General features: G+C 43.0%; 1 long non-coding RNA gene across 1 annotated transcript; it reads left to right on the forward strand.

Annotated features, from left to right (window-relative positions):
• Window positions 1-2,608: 2,608 nt before the first annotated feature.
• LOC130541904 (uncharacterized) lies at window positions 2,609-12,515 on the forward strand. Its single transcript, XR_008955996.1, has 3 exons — window positions 2,609-2,750; window positions 3,129-3,259; window positions 12,275-12,515. It is a non-coding gene; the product is annotated as an uncharacterized LOC130541904 (long non-coding RNA).
• Window positions 12,516-24,506: the final 11,991 nt, after the last annotated feature.

Below are 24,506 nucleotides of genomic sequence, written 5' to 3' on the forward strand. Positions count from 1 at the left end.
CCACAGTAGCTGTATCATTTGCTTGGCTAACGCTGAACCAGATTACACCTGGTAAGAACTGTTCTTCAAATTTTGTCTAAAAGTGCTGACCACGAAGCCTTTAAGAACAGTGATCCTAGATGCAACTCTGAGCTGTCTTCTCAGATTTCCACTAGACTGGTTCTACAGCCAATTCTCTGTACGGTAGGGAGTTCCCCATCCCCCTCACGTATATTCACATTGAAACGAATTGCTCACTCTAGCCTGATAGTAATAGCCTGCAACAAACAGCAGAGAGCTTAACAGGCAGTCTTTAGTGAGACCTTTGTAGAAAGATTAATGGATACCAGAGAGTTTTGTCTCAGTGGCTCTCAATCTAATTTATCATCAGAATTGCTTGAGGGATTTTTAATGCAGAGTCCCAGGCCCTACTCCTACAGATTCTAAAGTGGAACCTGTGTCCGTATTAAAAAATATAAAAAATCTCCCACAAGGGACCCTAGTCATCAGCCAGATCTGGGAACCTTGGTTGAGAAGTCAGCCTCTGGGCTATCTGTCCACTGACCATTGCTGATAGAATCTGACCAATCACGTTCTCTTTCCTAAGAATCAATACTGAAAGCCAGGAGTCACTTTGAGCACATTTTGCATGGAAGTGATGAGCGCCGTGCTCGGACGACAGCAGCCTTCCTCCTTGTACACAGAGGCGGTAAAAACCAGGCCGCAGAGAGACAAAAGCCGCATACGTGCAGAGTTTCAGAGATGAGACACGGCAGAAGTGTTCTGGCAGCTTTCTATTTCCCGTTGCTTCCTGAGGCCTGGCCACCCTCCTGTCTTTGCTTCTGTGAGCTATTCCTTTATGCTATAATAAATTCCCCTCTCTGGCTAATGCCAACACAAATTGGTTTCTGTTGCAATGGAAGAGCCCAACTACTACCGGTCTAATGAAAATAGCTTCTAGAACAATCAAAGCATACACTTTAAACACACCATGGCATGAAATCTCAACTCTCTTCCCAAACGAGTCTGGAAATGCACTCAGGGGAGGAAAAAACAAAACACTCTTACTATCGAGTATATTCAGGGATTACCTTGGTACAAGGAGTACTCCTTTCTGAAAAAAAGAAAAAGACACTATATTGACTGGAAGAAATGAGAGGCAGTGATGGAAGGCACACGACCAAGCAGGGCCCCGATGGGCCTCCCGAAGGGAAGAGGAAATATGGCCAATTTTGTGCCAGAGATGATTGTTGAGGCAGAGCCAGCGACAGTCACGCTGATCGCAGTCTCTACCTTCTGCCTCACCCTCTCCGAATCAGCCCAAGGCGGGCAGAGGTCTCTGAACTGGGCCAGGATTTTTGATCGGTTAGGTAGAAACACTCACCACTGCCTACGAGACAAATAGAGCACAGCTGTTCTCAAACGGGAACACAGGCAAGCTACTCTTTCCCAGAGGGAGCCGTCCTTGCCAAGCCAGGATGCCCTAGGGGTCCTTCCTGCACAGGGCGCTTAAATGCTCCTCTGCTCTTGAACAGGAAACACGTTCAACCCTCCTGGCTACCACCACACACCTGAAAACCAAACGAGACGTGCATCCAGCCGGGGGCCTGGGAATTTAAAGCAGCATCTTTTGGGTGGGTCAGTGCGGTCACTTAGTGGCTGCTTACCCCACGAGTCCGCCTGGGGCCCCGGATGCCACTTGGGCCCAGCAGCCCTGCTCTGTGAGGTCCTGTGGCCAGAGAGCAGCCCCAGAACCCAGCCAGCGGATGCCTGCCCCTGAAAATGAGATGAGAAATGGGCCAGAGCCGTTCTGAGGTAGAAAAACACCCCAAACAGGAAAATTGGGTTCCAAATGTCGTTACATGCCATGCTGGTGGTCCTCAAATTATTTCCCAGAATTCCCGGGGGTTCACAACACACTGGAAAAAGAGAGTGGGTCTGAGTCTCCTCCCAGCCCTGGTTCCCAACAGAGCGTGTGGGGCACGAGGGCATGTAGGCACACGCACACCAGACACCGTGCTGGGTGTTTCGGATGCCTCAGCCTGATGCCTTCCAACAAGTCCGAGTGGTAGATTCTGGTATTCTCTCCATAGCATAGTTGAGAAAACAAAAGTCTCTTGTCCAAGGTCACAAAGCTAGTTCGTGGGAAAGCCAGGAATTGAATCCAGCTCCAAGACCCTGGAGCCTTGACTGTGCCTGTGCCTGGGATGGACCTCAGGAAAAACCATCCGAGGGAGGAAAATAAAAAGTGAGCCTTTCGCTAGAGCCGTCGTTTTCAACCTTGCCTGCACATTGGAATCACGTAGGAAGCTTTAAAGATCGCGAATGCCAGGCTCTTGCCTCTGGAGATACTGATTTAATGGATCTGGGGAGCAGCGTGGACATAGAGATTTGTCTTTAAAGACTGAGAGCCACTGCTGTAGAGAAACAGTGATAGGAATTCAATAATTAAAATTACATGTCAACACTGATTTGAGGGTGTCAAAGATAGGAATTTCCCTCATGGCAAATGACTCAGCTGATGATTTAAGTGTCCTTTAAGGAGGAGAAAGAAACACAGCCAAACAGTAACTCTGGAGCAATGCAGAGAAGACTGTTTCCTCCTTCTGCATGGCTCAGCTGTGAACTGGAGTGCACACAGCGGTCACTCACTTGGTGGGGCTGACACGGAGGGTAGCGACCATGCGGGGAAAACTGTAACCTGGAGATCAGGGCCCACCGCCTGTGATTCCGGCTTCTCTGTCCTCAGTCCAGGATCAGGACAAGCTAAGGTGGGTGAGGCCTTGAGCACAAAATTTAAGGGGACTCAGAACAAAACCAAAAAACTCATCTGCCATCAAGATAAGGAATGTTTTAGTGCCATGTTTTAAAAAATGAAAATCAATGCAAAAAGATGTCCTCGGCGAGCAAACTGTCAGGAATTTCAATACAGACAGGACTCGGATGGGGTGGAGGGGGGTTGGAGTGAGTGGTTCAGTAAGTGTAGGGTTGGGTCTCCCATCTTTATTTAAAGTGGATTTTTTGGGGCCTTGATCTTGGTTTTTAAAAGTTTTTGCACGAAAGCATTATTTTTCTTAAATTTTTTGCCCCATCATGAGTTCCAGTAAACATTCCTGCAAGGGGAGTAAACCTCTTTTTGGCTTATTCAGATCCTTCTGAATTGAGGGAGGGGAATGTCACAAAAGCATCAGAAGAACACTAGCCTCCCAGAGGCCTGATGGGATTTCCTGCACCGGGAAGACCTCAAAAGAGAAAGAGCCTCATTGTTCAGAGCCAGCAGGTAAGGAGGGAGGGAGAGTGGAGAACTGAGCCCTGGACGCTCAGGTCAGCCCCTGTGCTGAGGGCAGGCCTGGTGTTCCTGTCTCTGCTGACTCACTTGGCTGGGAGAACACAGTGCCCCGTCATACAGGATTCTACCCGTTCCCTTGGTCAGTTGACCTGTTTAACCTTCAGATCCCTTATCTTTAAAATAGAGCTAATAATATATCCCTCACAGGGATATTTTTGGGATAGATGAGGTAATATCTATAAAGCACTTCGCACACTGCCTGGTACATTCTAAGTGCTAAAACAGGGCATTTGTTATAAGATGACGATTCCATTTTCTAAGTCTGTTCTCGAAGCTCTAATTCTTTTTTTTTAATGATTTTTTATTATATTATGTTAGTCACCATACAGTACATCCCCGGTTTCCGATGTAAAGTTCGATGATTCATTAGTTGCGTATAACACCCAGTGCACCACGCAATACGTGCCCTCCTTACTACCCATCACCGGTCTATCCCATTCCCCCACCCCCCTCCCTCTGTAGCCCTCAGTTTGTTTCCCAGAGTCCATCGTCTCTCATGTTTCATTCCCCCTTCTGATTACCCCCCTTTCTTTATCCCTTTCTTCCCTTACCGATCATCCTAGTTCTTATGTTCCCTAGATGAGAGAAATCATATGATAGTTGTCTTTCTCTGCTTGACTTATTTCACTTTCGAAGCTCTAATTCTTATCTCAGTCCACTTTTGGAACATTTCAGTGCTCACTGATAACTCACGAGAGGGTAGGCCAATCAGTCAGGTTTGTGGCTTGTTTATCAATCTGGGCAGTTGTCACTAACATGGGTCAGGATTAGAGAAGGCCTGAAGAGGCCTGGATTCTAGTGTCGCATGTAGGACTTGTGAGCTGTGTGGGCTTAGGCCTGTCCCTTCACATCTCAGGGCCTCTTTCTTTCTTCTTTACTAAATGAGGATTATGATAGTATCTTTCTTATTGTTCTCCTGTGGGATCAAAGAAATAACTGTACAAAAGTGACTCACGGTTGCACACTCTGTGGAAATAAGCTTTGAGGTGTCATTCTCGTAGTGGGCTTGTTTCTTTAGCCCGGTTCACCTGGTTCTGATAGAACCTCAGTAAGCCCCGAGGTCGGTTCTTTATTCAGGCTTTTAAAATGACAGCAGAAAGGATTGAGAGGAACACAATTCGGACTGTGGAGTGAACTACATATTATCTGCTAAATTTTTACTTCAAGTAGAGAGACGAGACATTAGGTCTGGTACTAACTCTATTACTTTCCAATGGGGAGCTGGGGGTAATTTAAGAAGTACGACTCGGGGAAATGTCTCCCTCCTGATCCTGCCTAGAACTTCTTCTCCTGTTGTCCCAGGTTTGTGTATTTTGATCTTCTTAAATGTCCCATGTGTTTACACATTCCCCATGGGTACATGTTCGAATGATCACTTCTTTTTCTCAAAGATCCTGTACTAATTCATGAGAATTTTTTGTCTTTTTGACTGTAATTATTTACAATTCAAACTGTAAATGCTGTCATTTTCCAGTCCTGGTTACAGAGTGAGTGTGTAGAGTATTGACTGAGAGCCTGGGCTCTGATACCACGCTATGTATGCCGCTAGATAAGTGGCCTTCCTCTCTTAAATGGGGGCACCATGGCCCTCATCTCCTAGGATCGTAGTGAGAAAGAAAGGAATTAATGTTTATGAAGTGTTTAAAATAGTACCTAGCGCGTAGTAAACACTTAAAAAATGTTCGCCATTATTGTCTTGACCTCAATTTGTGTAAGCTGTTACACTGATCTGTGCCATTCTGAAACTTAAAGCTTCTTCTATAGGGTAATGTCTGTGATTCCAAATACTGTTCCCTATTACACTTCCTTCAAGGTTTCCTTCAAAGCAATTTCTTTGCTTTCTTCCTCTCTTCACAATGGCAATGGGAAGGATTATATGGACAGGCTGTTGCAGGAAGTCTTTCCCTCTTGGTGCTGAATATCCAACATCTCTTCTCTTCCCTCCCAATCCACCCACTGGCTGCAGCCTCTGGCAAGTCTATCATTTGGCGGTCCTACATCCATGGTGAGTCATCTGCAGCAGGGCTCAACAAATCATGAAGAGTACAGGGAAATACAAATCAAAACCGCAATGAGACACCACCTTCCACCAGTCTGAATGGCTAAAATGAACGAGAGAGGAAACAACAAATGTTAGCGAGGATGTGGAGAAAGGGGAGCCCTCTTACACTGTTGGTGGGAATGCAAGCTGGTGCAGCCACTCTGGAAAACAGTATGGAGGTTCCTGAAGAAGTTAAAAATAGAGCTACCCTGTGACTCAGCCATTGCACTACTGGGTATTTACCCCAAAGATACAGAGGTAGTGAAAAGAAGGGGAACATGTACCCCAATGTTCATAGCAGCAATGTCCATGATAGCCAAACTGTGGAAGGAGCCGAGATGCCCTTCAACAGATGACTGGATAAAGAAGATGTGGTTCATATACACAATGGAATATTACTCAGCCATCAGAAAGGATAAATACCCACCATTTGCATCAACATGGATGGAACTGGAGGGGATTATGCTAAGTGAAACAAGTCAATCAGAGAAAGACAATTATCATATGGTTTCACTCATATGTGGAATATAAGAAAAAGCATAGAGGATAATAAGAGAAGGGAGGGAAAACCAAATGGGAAGAAATCAGAGAAGGAGACAAACCATGAGAGACTCTTGACTCTGGGAAGCAAACTGAGGGTTGCAGAAGGGGAGGTGGGTAGGAAGATGGGGTAACTGGGTGATGGGCCTTAAGAAGGGCACGTGATGTGATAAGCACTGGGTGTTATACACAACTAATGAATCAATGAACACTACATCAAAGACTAACGATGTACTATATGTTGGCTAATTGAATTTAAATAAATTATGAGGAATAAAGTTCTAATAAAATAGTTGATCTTTGGTATCATTATTATTTAGGTATTTATGCAATTTTTGAAGCTAAATCACTTTTATAAAAGCTAAGTGATTCGTACTCCTATCTAAAAACAATTCTACACTATATTTGAGCAGTAGAGAAACAGAGGTTGCTGTAAAGTTCTGGTAAATCAGAACGTGGACATTTTGGGCTAACTGGTAACAGAATGATCAAGTTAGAAGGATGACATAATCGATGAGGTAAAGAGAAGTCTCCGACAAGTATTCATTGAGCACCTGCTATGTGCTGGCTTGTTTGGAGAAGCAAAAAAGAATGGGTCATAGACCTTGTCCCTGGATTTTACATCTGAACAGCCAGACATGTTGTACGGAATGATGTGGCTGATTTTTTTTTTTAAGATTTTATTTATTTATTTGGCATAGACAGAGACAGCCAGCAAGAGAGGGAACAGAAGCAGGGGGAGTGGGAGAGGAAGAAGCAGGCTCCTAGCAGAGAAGCCTGATGTAGGGCTCGATCCCAGAACGGTGGGATCACGCCCTGAGCCGAAGGCAGATGCTTAACGACTGCACCACCCAGGCGCCCCTGATGTGGCTGATTTTTAAGTACAGTATTGCAGCAGTGTATTTCATGCTATCTCAGGCTTTCCTTAGGTTTATAAAATGAGCAAATAGAGTGTAGGATCCTTATTATCTTACTTTCTGCTGTTTCTTGTATAGGAGTGAAGAAGACTCTACCATGATTTGTGCCAATACATATTTGAAGATTGGAATTATTAATTGAATCAGAATTTTAAAATAAAAATCTAACAAAAAAAGAATATGTGATACAAAATCAGAGTTGATAAACACTCCTGTGCTAATATTTTAAAATGACATTTTTATTTTAAGAGGAATGTGTGTTAATGTACAAACTTGAGAAATATAGAAAAATATTAAGAAAATTTAAAAAATCACTTATTACCCCATTGCCCAAAGATGGTTAACATCCAGTTTCTGTTCTGAGTTGGAAATAATTGTTTGCAAGTGTGCACCATTTAAGAAATGACAAAGCATTTTTATCAGATGATCTCCTGTGATCTTGACCGCAGTTCTGAAGTGGGGGCAGGGAGGCATTGGGGAATGAAGAGAGAGGGACACAGGGCATTTGTGGAGGAGTGGAAATGTTCTGTAACTTGATTTGGGTGTCAGTTCCACAGATGTATGCATTTGTCAAAGCACATTGAATTATACTTTTAAGATCTGTACCTATCACTGCATGCATATTATACTTCAATTTTATTTTATTTTATTATTTTTTTTAAAGATTTTATTTATTTGACAGAGATAGAGACAGCCAGCGAGAGAGGGAACACAAGCAGGGGGAGTGGGAGAGGAAGAAGCAGGCTCACAGCGGAGGAACCTGATGTGGGGCTCGATCCCAGAACGCTGGGATCACGCCCTGGGCCGAAGGCAGACGCTTAACCGCTGTGCCACCCAGGCGCCCCATATACTTCAATTTTAAAAATCATTTTTCTATTTTAAGTGATAGGATATTAAATACAGAAAGTGGGCAATACTGTAATGCCTTCATAATGCAAAAACATCATTGCAGTATTTCATTTGTTTTCATATAACTATTTTAATTATCGAAGTGGTCATCTTCCCTTTCCTGGCGCATTTGTCTCCTGTGGCCACTGTAACAAATCACCACACACTTAGTGGCTTGAGACAACCTAAATTTATTACCTCACAGTCCTAGAATCAGAAGTCAAAAATGGGTCTCGCCGGGCTAAACTCAAGGTGTTGGCAAGGCTGTGTCCCTTCTGGAAGTGCCACATGAGAATCCATCTCCCTGGTTCAAAAAGATGGCTCAAAAAAAAAAAAAAGATTTCCAAATGACTCATAAACACACAAAAAAGGTGCTCAGCCACAGTAACAATCAAGGGAAATTAAAAAAAACAACAACAACATAATGCTGATCAATAGGAAAATAGATAAATAAATTGTGATCTAGTCAGTCTATACAGATCTAAAAATGGGTCACCTACAAATATAAACGATGACACGGATTGTAGATATACTCAGATGTAATATTGAATGAAATTAGCCAGTTGCAGAAGACCACATAGTGCATGATTTCATTCAGGTAAGGTTAAAATAAAAAGTGCACCCCTAAACCATAGTATTGAGGGATCTACTGTGGCTAGATAATAGGAACATAAAGAGAAGTGAAGCAGTTAGAACAAGGAGGAAGAAGAAGGAGAATGAGGGGTGCGTGGTGTTTGGGAGGAAGATGAAAGGGCTTTTGGGGTGCTGGCAATTCCTGTTTCTTGACCTGGGTGGTGCCTCTATGGGTATTTATCTTGAGATAATCGTTATGCTGTATGTTTTCGTTGTGTACACTACTTTGTATGTATGCTCTACCTCACCGTAAAAAAGTTAAAAAGGGGGCGCCTGGGTGGCTCAGTCAGTGAAGTGTCTGCCTTCGGCTCAGGTCGTGATCCCAGGGTCCTGGGATCGAGCCCCGCATGGGGCTCCCTGCTCAGCGGGGAGTCTGCTTCTCCCTCTCCTACTGTCCCTGCTTGTGTTCCTCTCTTGCTGCCTCTCTCTCTCTCTGTCAAATAAATAAATAAAATCTTAAAAAAAATAAAAATAAAAAAGTTAAAAAAAACCCACCACCACCGAGATGGTTCAAGACAAAAAGGGAAAGCAGAATTCATTAGGAGGCATACAAGAACCCGGGGTGATATTGGAACAAGGAAGCATAAAATTTAACTTCAGGTTCCCAGGGGCCCGTGGAAAATGGGAAACATGTTGTACTCTGTAGCTCCTACTGTGTGATAAAAATGAGCACATGTTTGCCTGGAGAGACAAATACTTCTCTGATCTAAATTGTGGGCAGAATGTTATGCTCATTACATAAGGTAAGAACAGCGTATTCAGTTGCAGGTTTTCTGAAGACCACGAGATGTCCCTTAGAAGGACATTACTTAACTGAGTTCTTGATAAAAGCTGAGAGCGTGACATTAAATCATAGCTCGGTGAAGGCATTTTTGAGGGAATCTAAGTTGACACAGTCCTGTGACTTTCTAGGGCAAGGACGTACCAGTGCTGTAGGAACTCTAGAATTCCAGCGGTTTCTTGAAAGCAACCTTCTGTACTCTCTCGTATATACCCTCGCAGGGAAGGGTCAGTGTCCCAGGCTGACTCACTCTTTGTACACGTTTTCCTAAGACCCTTATTCTAGGCCTGGCTTTCTTCCATGGCTCTGTTGGCTTTCTCTTCCTTGACCTTGACCTCTGCTTGGCCTTGCCCACAGCTTTCTCCTGCTGAGCATGCCTGGCTCACCAGGTTAGAGTGGGGCTGGTAAGGCTTTCTAAGTGGGACTGGCTCTTCACATGGTACTGAATGCAATGGATGCAATGTCTTCTCAGGCCTCTCCCTCTTCTCCACGGCACCGCACCCCTCATCCCCCAACTCTGCAACACAGCAGAGTGCTGCAAAGCCTGGGCTTTGCTCAGACTGTACCGGTTTGAATCCTGACCCTATGACTTAATGGACATATCCAGTGTCTCATTTCTCCCTTTGTAAAATGGTGGTAACGATACTATTTACCTCACATGTAGGTTACACCCCGTGAAGTGGGGAGACTGTATCTCGGTCTGGTTGGAAGCATAAACTTGGGAACCAGACTGCTTGGCTTCACATTCCAGCTCTACCATTTACTAGCCATGTGGTCTGGGACAAGTTTCTTATCTCTTATATGGCAGGTGGCTCACCTATAAAATGGGAATAACATAGCATCTGCCTAAGGGTTGTTGTGAGGATTAAGTGGTTAATATCTATAATGTACCCAAAACAGGGCACGTACCAAATGCTTTATAAATGTTTGCTAAATAAAGGGTTAGATGCCTGGCATATAGTAAATTTCAATAAATGTTACACATTTTAATTACTTTCTGCTTGTGTGAGCCCTCTCCCTCCATCTCCCTGACTATAATGATTGATCAGAGTAAGAACCTGAGGGCAAGCCTTGGGTCTTCCTTCCTTCCTCCTTCCTTCCTTCCTTCCTTCCTTCCTTCCTTCCTTCCTTCCTCCCTCCCTCCCTCCCTCCCTCCCTTCCTTCCTTCCTTCCTTCCTTCCTTCCTTCCTTCCTTCCTTCCTTCTTTTCTTCCTTCCTTCCTTCTTTCCTTCCATTCCTTTTTTTTTTTTAAGATTGATTTATTTATTTTAGAGAGAGCGAGCACGTGAGCAGGGGGGAGGGTCAGAGGGAGAGGGAGGGAGAATCTCAAGCAGACTCTGCTCTGAGCTCAGAGCCTGGAGCCTCACACCAGACTCAATTCCATGACCCCGAGGTCATGACCTGAGCCAAAACCAAGAGTCAGAGGCTTAACCAACTGAGCCACCCAGGCACCCCAGCCTTGGCTATTTTTAACTGAAGTCTTAAGATGGGGTGGTGGGCAGACCCTTTCCCCCTCCAGTGGCAAAGCTGTTGCTAGTGTCAGAGAAGAAGCAAATCAGCAACAGGAGAGAAGAAAGCTTGCATAGAAGGGTAAACAATGTTTGAGAGGAGGCGAGCAGAGAGAGACGGAGACAGAGACAGTAAGAGACAAAGAGACAGAGACCTAATGGTGTTGGAGTCATGGTTCTCACGCCTGGAATCTCCTAAGTTTTTTGGTTTTTGTCTTTTCTGATCATGGTTGAACAAAGAGTTCTTTTTATTCTGTGAGTTACCCCTCCCCCCCTTTTAAAATAAATCTTCTCTAAGCAAATATGAGTCAGGTTTCTGTCTCTTGCTACCAAAGGAATCACTAGTTTGGGAAAAGCCACCTTCTGTTCTGAAATATATGCGTGATCGATGAGTAAACATCAAATGACATGCAAAGTTCGAAGGCCCAGCAGGCTACTTGGTGTAATAATGAGCCCCCATTTTCATGTTCACAAACGAAGTTGATCCAATCTGTGATATATTCTGCCAAAACTTTTCAGAGTGGATCCAATCATCTTACTGTGTAAAAACAATGCCGTGGGATTAGATGTATCAGAGGTAATAGAAATTGATGTGGTAAGGCCATGCTGTAGTGTATTTACAACGGCCTGTGACTGAACTATCTGTATGGCCGACTCCATTATAAAGCGGTTCTGAGGGCCAAAGAATGCCCATCCAGATAGACCATTATTATCTGCCCCATTAGTCCTGATTCTGATTTACTTTTTTATACCCTTCCCCTTTCCTTTTCTACAAATACATCTGTTGTCTATTTGACTCTTCTAGTCTTACATTTTTGTTTGTATTTAATTTTTTTGTAATTTGGAGTGAGGTCACTCTGGGGCCTAATTCATAAGGCCCCTTGGCAGCAATGAAGCCTTGGGGCTTTGGGTGCCTACGTGCTTGGGGTGCCTGGGGCTGCAAGGAAAGATTGTGAATAAGAATTTGGTAACACTAGGGTTTCTAGACATTGGAACTACAATTCTCACATGCAGGAGAGCAGAAAACCCCATCAGTCTTTGAGGGTGTAGGATTCGATGGATGGGTCAGACCGCCTGGGACCCAGCGCAGCTCTGTCCATATCTCACCTGCCTCCTTCCCATCTGTTTCCCTAATTGGCTGGGGGTGGGGGGGTTATGTAGCATCTCACTAGGACTCTTCCACGTTGTTAAAGTATTAATGAGTCATTACAGATGGAACCGAGTTGATGAGCCGTATATAGTTTACTTATTCATTTTCTTACTGTGGGTCATTTACGTTGCCTCCAAAATTTGCTTTTGTAAATACAACTGTAATAAAATCTTTGCTCATGAAGCTATTTCCACATTTAGGGTAAAATTATGCAAATTAATTCCTGAATATTTTAAGGTTTTTGACACATTCACTAAATAATTTTCCAGAAGGGCTCTATTTTCTAAAGGGCAGCATCTAAAAGTACATTTTTCTCTGTTCCTTTGCCAGCATAGAGTATTATAATTTTAAAAACCTTTGCTAATATGATAGTTGAAAAATGATCTTATTGCTTTCATATACATTTCTTTGATTGTTCTTGAAGTTAAACACTCTTGCCTCATGTGCTTGTTAACCACTTCTTTCTTCTTTTCGTATACTTTTCTCAGCTCTGGACTGTTCTCCTCAGAACTTCTAATCGCAGAATGAGGTCAATGAATGCAGCATTCATTGGGATTGGCAGACACTTCAGCAGCCACAAGAAAGAGCCAGCAACTGACTCCTGATTTTGGCTCAGGTCATGATCTCAGGGTTGTGGGATCGAGCCCCACATGGGGCTCCCGGCTCAGGACAGAGTCTTCTTGAGGATTCTCTCCTTCTCCCTCTGCCCTTCCCCCTGCTCTCGTTCTCTCTCCGTCTCTCTCTCTAAAAATAAATAAATAAATAAATAAATAAATAAATAAATAAATAAATCTTAAAAAAAAAAGAAATCTCACTGGCCAACTAGTTTGTGGTTTACAAAACAAAGATTAGTCATCTATATTCGTTCACTTATTCACCAAATAATTCTTCCGGGACTTCTCTGTGCTGAACACTGTTTTAGACACAGTGAAAAATAAGACAAAATCCCTGTCTTTACAGAATATACATTCTTATTTAAACACAGGAAGTCTGTTCTTCTGTATGTGGGAAGTTGTAAGTGCGAGGGGGAAAGAAGAGCTGAGTAAGGGGCGTTGAGAGCACTGGGGTGAGTGGGGATATAGGCAGCAATTTTTTTTTGAAGTTTTTATTTAAATTCCCATACAGTGTAGTATTAGTTTCAGGGGTACGGTATAGTGATTCAACACTTCCATACAATAGCCAGTGCTCGTGATGAGGGAGGCATGCAGCTTACTGCCACTGTAGTGGCATTCGGGCCATCATTTCCAGTCTTCACGTATCCCTGCTTAACTTTGGTTAATTGGATTAAAATGAATATTTACTCTCTTGGCAACCAATTGTGGTTCTTTTTAAAAAATTTGTTATTATTTATTTAGTGAAAATATTTATTCATTTGGCAGAGAGAAAGAGTGAGAGGGAGAGCACAAGCAGGAGGAGGGGCAGAGGCAGAGGGAGAGGGAGAAGCAGACTCCCCGCTGAGCAGGGAGCCCCATGCAGGGCTCGATCCCAGGACCCTGGGATTATGACCTGAGTCGAAGACAGACACTTAACCAACTGAGCGCCCCAGGCACCCCAACTGTGGTCCTCGTACAGGATTTGTGCCTGATGTGTTGTAAACACACCAGCGCTTACGATGATTCGATTTCGTGTTCACGTTGTGTTTGGACCGTGAGGCAGATTGAAAGTGGGTGACACAGTAGTTAAGAATTTGGGATATAGAATGTGAGTCATCATTTTTAAATGAAGGGGTTTAACATATATTGTGTATTTTATGTCCTTAAAATTTAGAAGAAAAAAAAAGGGGTCTTGCAGAGACTAAACGGTGGTGGTTCTGAGGGTGACAGCGAAGCAGGGGTTGAATATCCCTGTGAGAACTTTTAGTTTCTGCAGGTTTGGAAATCGCATTGCCTCCCCATGCCAGTGTTCTCAGTGATTGAGCCGAGCTGCGGAATGAGAACGGAAATGTGAAGTGAGGGGTGAGGGAAGCCCTGCAGGTTACAGTCACTCCAGTGATCCGCCAGTGTGCCCGGTGGGAATGCGTGCTGGTGTACTGGGAGAAGGTCCGAGGCCAGCCCATTGCTACCTAGACGAGGGCAACTCATTTGACACTTTCAAGTGTCAGTCGGTAAGCCTCTGCCTTCAGCTCAGGTCATGATCCAGGGGGTCCTGGGATCAAACCCCGCATCGGGCTCCTTGCTCAGAGGGGAGCCTGCTTCTCCCTCTCCCTCCGCCACTCCCCCTGCTCATGCTTTCTCTCTCTCTCATGCTGTCTCTTCCTTTAAAACAAGGAAATAATTCATGTAATTCATATTGCCATAGCTATTTCTTAAAGTATCTGTGAGGCTCAAAAGTGAAAGTGATATGAAGCCCCTGGGTGACTCAGTCAGGTAAGTGTGGACTCTTGGTCTTGGCCCAGGTCATGATCTCAGGGTCATGAGATAGAGTCCTGCATTGGGCTCCACACGCAGCACAGAGACTGCTTGGGATTCTTGCCCTCTCCCTCTGCCCCAACCCCCTGCTTGCACACACACACTTGCTCTCTCTCTCTCAGATAAATAAAATCTTTTTTTAAAAAGTGAAAGTGATATGACATAGAATTGCTTTGTAAACACTAGCGCATTGTGCAAATATAGGTCTCTATTATTGATTTAGCTGCAAGGTACCTTGTTCATTCAGTGGTCCCGCCTTATCTGTGCTTTTGCTTTCTGCCATTTTAGTTCCCTTCGGTCACCCGCAGGTGCGAAGCAGATGATCCCCCTCCGACAGGTCGGATCATCAGAGGGTCAACAGTAGCCTAATGCCGTGTCATGCCCCATGTAATTCACCTGACTTCATCTCATCGTGTAGGCATTTTATCGTCTTACAACGCAAAGAGAAAAAGAGCAAGTACAGTACAATACGATCTTTTGAGAAAGACATTCATATAACTTTTATTATAATATATTGTTATAATCGTTCTATTTTATTATTCATTACCGTTGTTAAGTCTCGTAATTTATAAATTAAACTTGATCATAGGTACATATGCATATGAAGGGAAAAGCGTAGTATATATAGGGTTCAATACTATCTGCGGTTTCAGTATCCTCTGGGTGTCTTGGCATGTCTCGCTCCACAGATAAAGGGAACTACTGGACATATAGAATGTGTATGTTATAGCCAAAGAGCGTGGACACATTGTTTCATCATCCTAAAAGTGGAATTAAGTTTTCTGGATATAAATAGTTCACTATTTTATGATCATAATTTTTCCTTTCTATGGACCTGCTCATTTTATAAATGTCATATGGGATTTAGCCTTTAACCTCTGTGTGTGTGTGTGTGTGTGTGTGTGTGTGTCTGTACACGTGTGTGTTTGATGTTAATAGTAGGAGGAGGGAAAAAGGGAGAAATATGGATAAGGCCTTACAGACGTTTAATGAGGACTTACAGTTGACTAGTCCAATTTCTTCATCTTAAATTGACGCTAGAATCCACGATGTTAGTGGCTGATACCCAAGAATGCAGAGTTGTTAGAGCAGAATCAGGACTGGAAACCAGGTTTAGCTCATTTTGCTTCTATCAAGTATCATACAATTTTCCTGTACATTTTAACGCAGAGTGTTATACCACCTGTATATTATATAAGATCCCTCCACCAACACTCTCCTTCCCCAAGCAAAAAGTGTCCACAATCTCACTGAAAGCTTTATGGCTAAAAGTCAAGGAAGCAGAGGACATATGTTTTCAGAGCCAAAGCTAAGCCAGAATTGCTTTTCTCCTTACCATTAATTTACCCCTTTTGAAATTCAATTTTTCCCCAGATATCTTTGAAATTTTATCATAAGTGATTCACCTGATACTGTCTCACTTTTGAAGAAATATTTCTGGAAATCTACCCAATAACTTGCTTTTTTTTTTTTCAATGTGTAACATTTAAAAATTTTTTTTTAATTTTTAAATTTTATTTATTTATTTTTTGATGTAAAATTCGATGATTCATTAGTTGCGTATAACACCCAGTGCACCATGCAATACATGCCCTCCCTACTACCCATCACCAGCCTATCCCATTCCCCCACCCCCCTCCCCTCTGAAGCCCTCAGTAACTTTCATTACATCTCACATGCTATCCTGCTCTTCCAGAAAGCCAGGAAAGCTGGGTTTGGTTTTGTGCTTTATTTATTTATTTTTTAGATAGGGCTCTTTTATTAAGGGTGAATGGGAGGCTGGATATTGTAAGGGCATTATTCTCTCTGCCACAGGGGTCTTTCTTGACACCAGAAACAACCTTCTTCCTCCCCTGTCCGATCTGTGGTGTAATTCCTTTCTTAGAATTTACCACGTCTGAGTTTATCTTCTGTATTCACCTATGTGCTTATTCATTGTTTCTCTCGCCACGAGAATAGAAGCTTCCTGAGAGCAGGGAGCTGGTCTGTGTTGTTCATCAACGTACCTTGAGTATTTAGCATTTGGTAGGCACTCAGCTATTGTTAAAAGAATGAAAGAATTGTGGGGTCAGTGAATTGAACATTTACAAGGTTTTAGATGCATATTATCAAATCATCTCCCAGAAATGTCAAAATTTATAGTCTCATTAACAATGCCTATGAGGATCCTTTCCCTAATATCCTCTATTAACCTAGTATTATAACTTAATAAAAAGTCCTTGTTAATATAGTGCAAAAACTTTGAAAATAATTCCTATCATTCTTATTTTAATGTACGTTTCTTTGTTGAAGTGCATTGTTGAAAAATTTTATTCAGACTAAATAAGATTTTTTTTCTTTTGATTGTGATAACATAAAGGGATAAACTTTAGGGGTCAAAAAATTCAGTTAATCTTCGCAGAGAATGCTGGGTAAATCAAGGTTACTGTACCAGCCTCTCTTGGTTACGAAGATCAAACACGTATGACAGCGCTTTAAGAAGAATAAGCAAGTCATGCAATCATAATGATTTGTTATACCCAAGATGGGACTGCAGAGAACAATATGGTTTTACTCAAATAGCACATTTAATAAAACACAGTAAAGATACTTTGTTATATTTGGTGGGACATTGGTAGTGTTCAGAACTACCAGAACTCCCAATATGGACAGAAATGAAGAACTTGATTGGTTCTTATCCCAACCATTTATTCACGCAAAGAGCATTCATGATGAATCCCCACAAGAACTCATTGCTCATAAGGACCAATTAACCCACGTAACCAATGCATTTCGTCTTTACAGATGCATACAGAAAGAGAACCCTGGGCATCTGAAGGGCTCTGGCTCCAGCCTCATGGGTGTAGGTCAAAGTTAACTTTTTAAACTGTGGTTCCATGAGCTATGTTTCCATCTGGAGGCTGACTTCATTTTAAGTCTCTCTCTTCCTTGCCATCATGGCAGACCACGTATGAAGGGCCTCGCAGGGATGCTGTGGTGGCAGCACTCTGCAACTCTCCAGAGACTGCAGGCTGACCCCACTCAACCCTCTCTCTCTACCCAGTTCTTCTGCATGTTTTGGTCTGTTGATTTTCCAGTGTCCGTAACCCAAAGCAACATATCTTTTCTTGGCATGTTTGGAAAGGGAGCTGTTGCTAAGATTATTGGACTCACAAGGGAAAGTTCCGGTGTTTACACAATATAATACAGGGCATTATTCTAAGCTGAAGATCGCATGGTTATGGACATCTGCAAGGTCAGTTTTTCCTAATCATTTTAATAAAACTAATGAGAACCAGTAAACTTGACACAGTCATTTCTCAAAGGAGCTTTGTTGTTTGAGAAATACTTTTCTTTTTCCAGGGTTTACATTCTAGCTATTACATTTGGAAGTAGCATGTACACTCATCATAAAATACCTAAGCTTCCTCTTTGGAATTCAATATAATTAAAAGCAGAAAGCATTTGTTAAGTTTCTAATAATACCGGCCCTATGTGAGGGAGTTTTGGGGGACACCCAAGGAGTACAAGTCCTGTAAATGGTGTCCTAATTATGTAAAGGAATAAAAACCCATTTCCAATTTTCAGTTCCCAATTCATTCACGTGAGAAATGCTTTGTCCAGGTAGGACAGGATAATTGGCTCCTTAAATGGTCTCCATTCTGCAGGGAAACATGGAAAATGTTCCCATGTGATTCATTCTGTGGTTAATACCTTCCTTTCAGGTGTACAGACTATAACACATTTATCACACCCATAGGTTGTGAGCTCCAACAGGGCAAGGTAATTCAACTTTGGAAAAGGTGGTATCTAGAGAATGAGAGAGCCACACAGTTCCCCGTAAGAGACGTGAAATATGGAATATAATGATTTTGAGTCTCCCTGTGGTTCTTTCCTCGGCATTTGATCAATACCTTTCCTTATCAGGGTCATTGATACCCAGTCTTTACCTCCTAGCCCTGTGAGATTGCTGTGTTAAGGCTTATTTTCACATCACGTTGACCCTTCTCTCTGATCTCTTGTGGGCTTAAAACACACATACACACACCGCCCATCTGTACTCTATGTGATTCAGAGACCATGCCATTCACTCGTTTACAGTGTGCGTTCATCGATGTGTGCGGCCATCAGTGCAGCTGGTTTTAGAACGCTTTCCTCACCTCAAGAAGAAGCCCAGTATCCTTTAGCTGCCACCTCTCTGTCCCCTGATCCCCTCCAGCCCTAAACCACTCATCGATGTTCGTCTTCCTGTTTAATCTCTGAAGCCCTCACGAATCAGCCCTTGATAGAAATCTTGACTCTCTTCCATCCGTTCTTCCCCAGACCTCGGTGCGTGCTCTCGCCTTCAGCTGGAGCCAGTGCACTGAGGGACCAGAACGATCCGCCAGCAAACGCACCCCAGAGACAAGCTGAGGGTTGGGGTTAGCACAGAGTGTTCTCAGGTGAACGGAAAATCTTGACCCAGTAATTTGGAGAACCTCTTCAGCCTTAAGTCTTTTCGTGGAGGTCAGACTTCAGCGGGTTCATCTTTTTGCCTCTTCGGAAGTACAAAGCCGTTCTGTTGTCTAGCTGTTCACTCTATCTTCACTCTGTGGGTTCCTCTCATTTTCTTTCACCTTCTACTCTGCTCGCCTTCGGGATTTTTCTTCTGTATCCACCACCTCCATCCGGGAACACACGAATAATTCTGGCTTTTGCTGTCAGTCATTTGGGATATTGGTTGTCCTCTCAGCCATAAACTTTATCTCAGCCTTGTCCTTGGTTTGGGAAGAACAGTGAATCGACATTATTTATTTTTGCTGAAGGCTGTATTTTAACCACCTTAAAGTAGCATTGATCTGTCAAATCATTCCAAAGATGCAAGGCACTATATATTGTCTAAACTGAGAGTTCTTTTCTATTGAAGGGCATTGTCCAGGCTCTTATTGAAATATCTGCATTTATGGTCCTGAATATCCCCAAGGAGGGTAAGCATGAGAGAAGGTGTACATGGGGATATTTAGGCAGGAGGAAGAGGGCCCCCTCTTGATAGAAAACAGAGGATGGCAGAAATCAGTCAGACTAGCCATTTCTAAAATAACAAGTAGAAGAATTTTGAGAATTTTCTTTTGGCTTTCCAGTTCAACTTTCATTTTAAAAATTACCAGCTTTTAATCATTCCACATTCCATTTTTGTTTTGAAAGCACAGATATCAGGCTTTTAACAATGTCACTGGATGATTCTATTCTTCTAGTGTGAAAATGTGTGGTGTTAGAAAGCCTCTCATTTCTTCAATAGGCTTAAAATACTTCAGCTGTTTCGCTCTGATGCAATCAGGACTGGACGGACTGGAACGAAACCATAACAAGTGCAGCAAAACTTTTGTTTTAGGGTCTTTCACTTGTTAATAATTCACTTCATGAAAGATTCAAGTCTTATAAGATCTGATACAATTTCATGATTCAGCAAACACTGTACTTTATTTTTATAGTGCCCTCATAGACATGAACACTTCCTGTAATATTCCCCCCCACTACCACCTTTTTTTAATTCTTGCAGCTTTAATTAATCGAGGGTGTAGTCCTCTTGGCTTGTTTTAGTCCTTCTAAGGGAAAAATCAGCATTTCCTTGTGTTCCGAATTTTCAGAGCCATAAGAGCAAAATTGTCTCCTCCGTGTGTTACAGGCGATAACACAAAATAGTGGCGGGGGGCCATACATTTACCTACATTCCTGCGGTCCTGGCTGAGTGCGTAGGTTTCCCATGAAAGTCCATTTTTCCTTTCCTGAGTCACATCAGAGCCAAAGGCCCTATAAGGGAAGGATTCCCTGCCCGGTGATGAAATGCCAGCACATGACATTCTTTCTAATGAGTCACAGTCAATAAAAATTGTTTTCCAAATGAATCTGAGTAGGCGTCCACACCAAGCTACGTGAAAGAGAAATCGTGATCAAATCAAAGCATCATGTGTCATCAGCTAAGCTCAGATAGACCTTTCACTTTGGTAAGCAAAGTGAAATGTGTTCCCACACAAAGTGAAAACCCAATCTGTCCTTATTTTTCCTTAGATACACATGTTATGTCATATGAGGAAAAGAGGGAGACACATATTGGAAAATGTTTTCAGGGTTTGGGGACCAAGGAGAAGCTACTGAGGAGTTTTGTGGATGATCATAATGAAATGTCTAAAGGTATTTTGAACTCCTGAGAGCTTTCATATAAACATTAGGTGATGGGACTTGTTTATACAGCATAGTTGAACACGGTCTTAACTTGGAATAGGATTGACACTATTATTAGGAGAAGTGGGAATTTATTAGTAGTGCATTTCTGTTGTGTTGTTGCTAAAGAGGCTTAGAATGGGCTAAGTGAACCCACAGATCATCTCCAAGGTGTGCACACCTCAGCCATGGATATGTTAACCCTTCGGGCTCTGGAAGATGGAAGTGAGGAAACAACGATGTAATGATCGCCCAAAGGTTAAATATCATTACATGAAAAGGAAAGGAGAAAATTTGAAGGAAGTAGTGCAAGCAAGTCCTGTGACACACATTTCAGGGTACAGCAGAGGGGTATAAATTTCAAGGCTGGCATCCATAAAATTCCCTAAAGGGGAAAATATACAACATGTAAGTTTCAGCTACAAATCAGAGCAAACCCATGCAGAATGAGATGAAGGATTTAAATATGGCCAAGGCTCCAAGGTGTAAGTGACACCACAGACAAGTGAGAACCCATTCAGACCTTGAACTTGACCTTTTCTTAAGCACCCCTATGACCTTACCCAGTAAGGAAAAGAGGCAGGGGCAGGGAATTGAATTCTTATCCATCGACCAAGAGTTTGTTTGTTTAAATTATCCCAGTGTCTCTGGTAAGGCCTTGTGCTTCTCTTTCTGAATATGGGAGAAGCAAAATTATATCCAGAGAAGGGTAGAATGGCAGAAGAGCCTGTTAAATGAGAAATGGTTGAAAAACCCAGACATGTTTTGCAACCAGAAGAGAAACCTGGCTGAGGACCATAGGGCTGCCAGGAACATGAGGAGGAAGAGAGAAAGTGTGTTCTCTAATGCTCCAGAAGGCGGGGCTAAGACCAACGCAGAGTTGCTCAGCATTTTGAAGGGGGCTCTCTGGGGATAATGATGGTAGGGAAGATTGGAATTTATTACAAGGCCACACCAGTGGGATATGGGGAAATGCATACGGAACCAGAGCGGGAAGAGTAGGGAAAGCTGTTAAGGAAAGTACTCTTTAACAGGTCTCCCCACCTCCCCTGTCTCCCCCTCCCGATCCCTTCTGTAAGCAGACCAGTGGCCATTATCCTTAAAGCATGTTGAGCTGTTGATCACAATATTTAATTGGCTAACCCATTACCTACCGAATCATGCTCAAACTCCTTTTCCTGCTAGTCAAAGCTTTCCGTAACGTGGCTTTAAACTCCTTTACCACCTGTATCATTAATCATCTTTCTTGCCTATGTGCCATTCACCTCTGAATGTCTTCCCCACTCAATTCCCTGCCTGTTGAAAACTCGGCCTTTTTCGAGAAGCCTACCCCATCCAACCTGTCCTCATGCCGACTGAATGCTCCACTTCTTCCTCTGTGTTCCTATAATACTCTGGCAGCCTTTCTGACTCTGACCACAGGCTGTCTTGTTTTCTAACATTCTATATTTGTATAGCATTTTGCAGCTTGCAAAGTATTTTCACAAACACATTTATTATCTACCTGGGAGGTTTTTATTCCTATTTTGTAGACAACTCAGGCTTTGAGAACTGTAACTTGTCCAAAGTCACAGAGCTAATATTTGGTAAGCTGGGATGCAAATGCAGGTTTTCTGACCCTAAACCCAGGAGCTATTTCCCTCCTAGGATTGTGGTGAGGTTTAGTTAAAGAAAAATTAAATACAAGAATAATTTTAAAATTCTCAAGTGCTGCGCACAGGAAAGAAGGGATTTTTCCATCAGATTGCAATATTCTAGAAGCCAGAGACTAGGTCATTTTCATCTTTGCATGAAAACGCACATTCTCAGGCTCACCCCAGACCTGCTGGATCTGACTCCCACAGTCTCTGTTCTGACAAGCCCTCCAAATACTCCGATGTGTACTCAAGTCTCAGAACTAGGGCTGTAAAGAGATCATTCTTTTTTTTTTTTTTTTTTTTTTGTGGGGCCCTCGTTCTCCACAGGCTACAGGCGCATTCTCGGATCATTAACAAGTACACAAACCTCAATTCTCAGAGGAGAGGATGGCTTACAGTGCTGAGTGAGCAAAAATTGTATGGAGGCTAAAAAAATTTAAAGACTAAACTGGCAAGATTATGAGCTCTAAAGGGTGTTGTCTTACCTGGAAGGCAGGTGTCAAGGGGAGCTTTAAGTGGAGGTAAGAAGACAGGACTTTGAAAGGGAAGTTCTTCGTAAGTATCAGAGAAACTCACAGGGAGAGGAAAATAAGATTTATTATGGAATTTTAATTTGGGAAGGAAATGACATTAAAAAAATTCTTTTTAAAACCTGCTGACAACTGACTTTTGGTAAGAGGGTGGAACAATCCAGGAGGATCACCAAGTTTCGAGAGGAGGTAGTGAGGTATTGAAGGGCAAGGTTAACCCCTTAGTCTGGAGAATGGACTTGGACGTTTGAGTTCCTGTGACAATTTTGTTTTGGAAACACTAATGTGAGTTCGGCTATCAATTATTTTTATTTTTCCTAAGCAGTGCATTGCTCTAAGGAGAAAAAAAAACCTGTAAAATGTTCTGGTTTCTTTCAGCTATTTGCATAATGCAAAATGTTGATTGTGACTTTCATTGTAATGCATACAGAATTAGCTTGCCAAAAAGAGGAACTTGCCAAAGTTCAAATGACCGCGTAACCCAGTAACCTGCTGCCTGAACGGACGGGCCCTACAAGTCTCCAGGAGCCTTCTGGTGTGAACTTTCTTTTAATGTCCTGACAGAATGGCTTGGGTCACCACCCATACACATATATTGTGGGAAGTCCATCACTCCTGCCCTGATCTCTCTGTAGATTTCCATGGGTTCATGTTCTCCTAGTCAACCCGATGCAGTAACTTTTGGAAAGCTCCTGAGGATGGTGAGCTGGTGGCCAGGGGAACCAACCATGTGATTAGAGGGCTGGAACGAACTTTCTTTCTTTTTTTCTTTCTTTCTTTCAAGATTTATTTATTTATTTATTTATTTATTTATTTATTTATTTGACAGAGACAGCCCGCGAGAGAGGGAACACAAGCAGGGGGAGTGGGAGAGGAAGAAGCAGGCTCCTAGCAGAGGAGCCCCATGTGGGGCTTGATCCCAGAATGCTGGGATCACGCCCTGAGCCGAAGGCAGACGACTGCGCCACCCAGGCTCCCCGAGGGCTGGAACTTTCTGTACCACCCCCTGACCTCTGGGGTGGGGAAAGGGACTAGAAATTGAGTTCAGTCACCCATGGCCAATGACTTAATCAATCATGCCAACATCATGAAGCCTCCATAAAACTCCAAAGGGCAGGGTTTAGACAGCTTCCGGGTTGGGGAACTTCTGGAGGTCTGCAGAGGGCATGGAAACTCTGAGCCCTTTCTCACAGATCTGGCCCTATGCATCTTCCATCTGGCCGTTCATGGGTTATAGCCTTGTATAATAAACCAGCAGTCTAGTAAGTAGACTGTTTTCCTGAGTTCTCTGAGTCGCTCTAGCAAATTAATTGAACCTAAGATGTGGTGGGGTTGGGGGTGGGGGGGTGGTGCGGGTGGTGGTGTGGGAGCCTCTGAGATACAGCCAGTCTGTCAGATGTGCAGGTGACAACCCAGACTTGTGATTGGCATCTGCACTGCCTAGTGGGGGGATGGAGTTTTGTGGGGCGGAGCCCTTAGTCTGTGGGATCTGATGCTATCCCCAGGTGGATGGAGTCAGAATTGGGTTAAATTGTAGGACACCCAGCTGCTGTCACAGAATTGCTTTGTGTGGGAAAACGACCACACATCTGGTGCCCAAAGTACAGCCGTGCTGCAGTGGAGTGCTGAGAATAAAGGAGACACACAGGAGTGTGTCTTGCCTTTATACAGGCTCTTAGGGAGGGTATTGACTAAATTAGAGAGACAACAGCACAGCCCAGAATAGGCTACTGCTTCTAATTGACTGCTATACTAAAGCGTTTGCCAATGAAACATAATGTCTGGAATTTCCTTCAAAATAACTTACAGGGGAGGGAATGAGTGGGTGGGGGTGTTCTCCAGGAAATGATTGGCAGTGAGTTCATTGTTGAAGTGGGTATGGTACATGGAAATTCATTAAAGTTGTCCATTTACTTCTGTATATGCTTGAAATGATCCTTAATAAATAGGTTTTTGAAAGTGGAT

This window comes from Ursus arctos, unplaced genomic scaffold (assembly GCF_023065955.2).
Source record: "Ursus arctos isolate Adak ecotype North America unplaced genomic scaffold, UrsArc2.0 scaffold_27, whole genome shotgun sequence".
Taxonomy (NCBI): Eukaryota; Metazoa; Chordata; class Mammalia; order Carnivora; family Ursidae; genus Ursus; species Ursus arctos.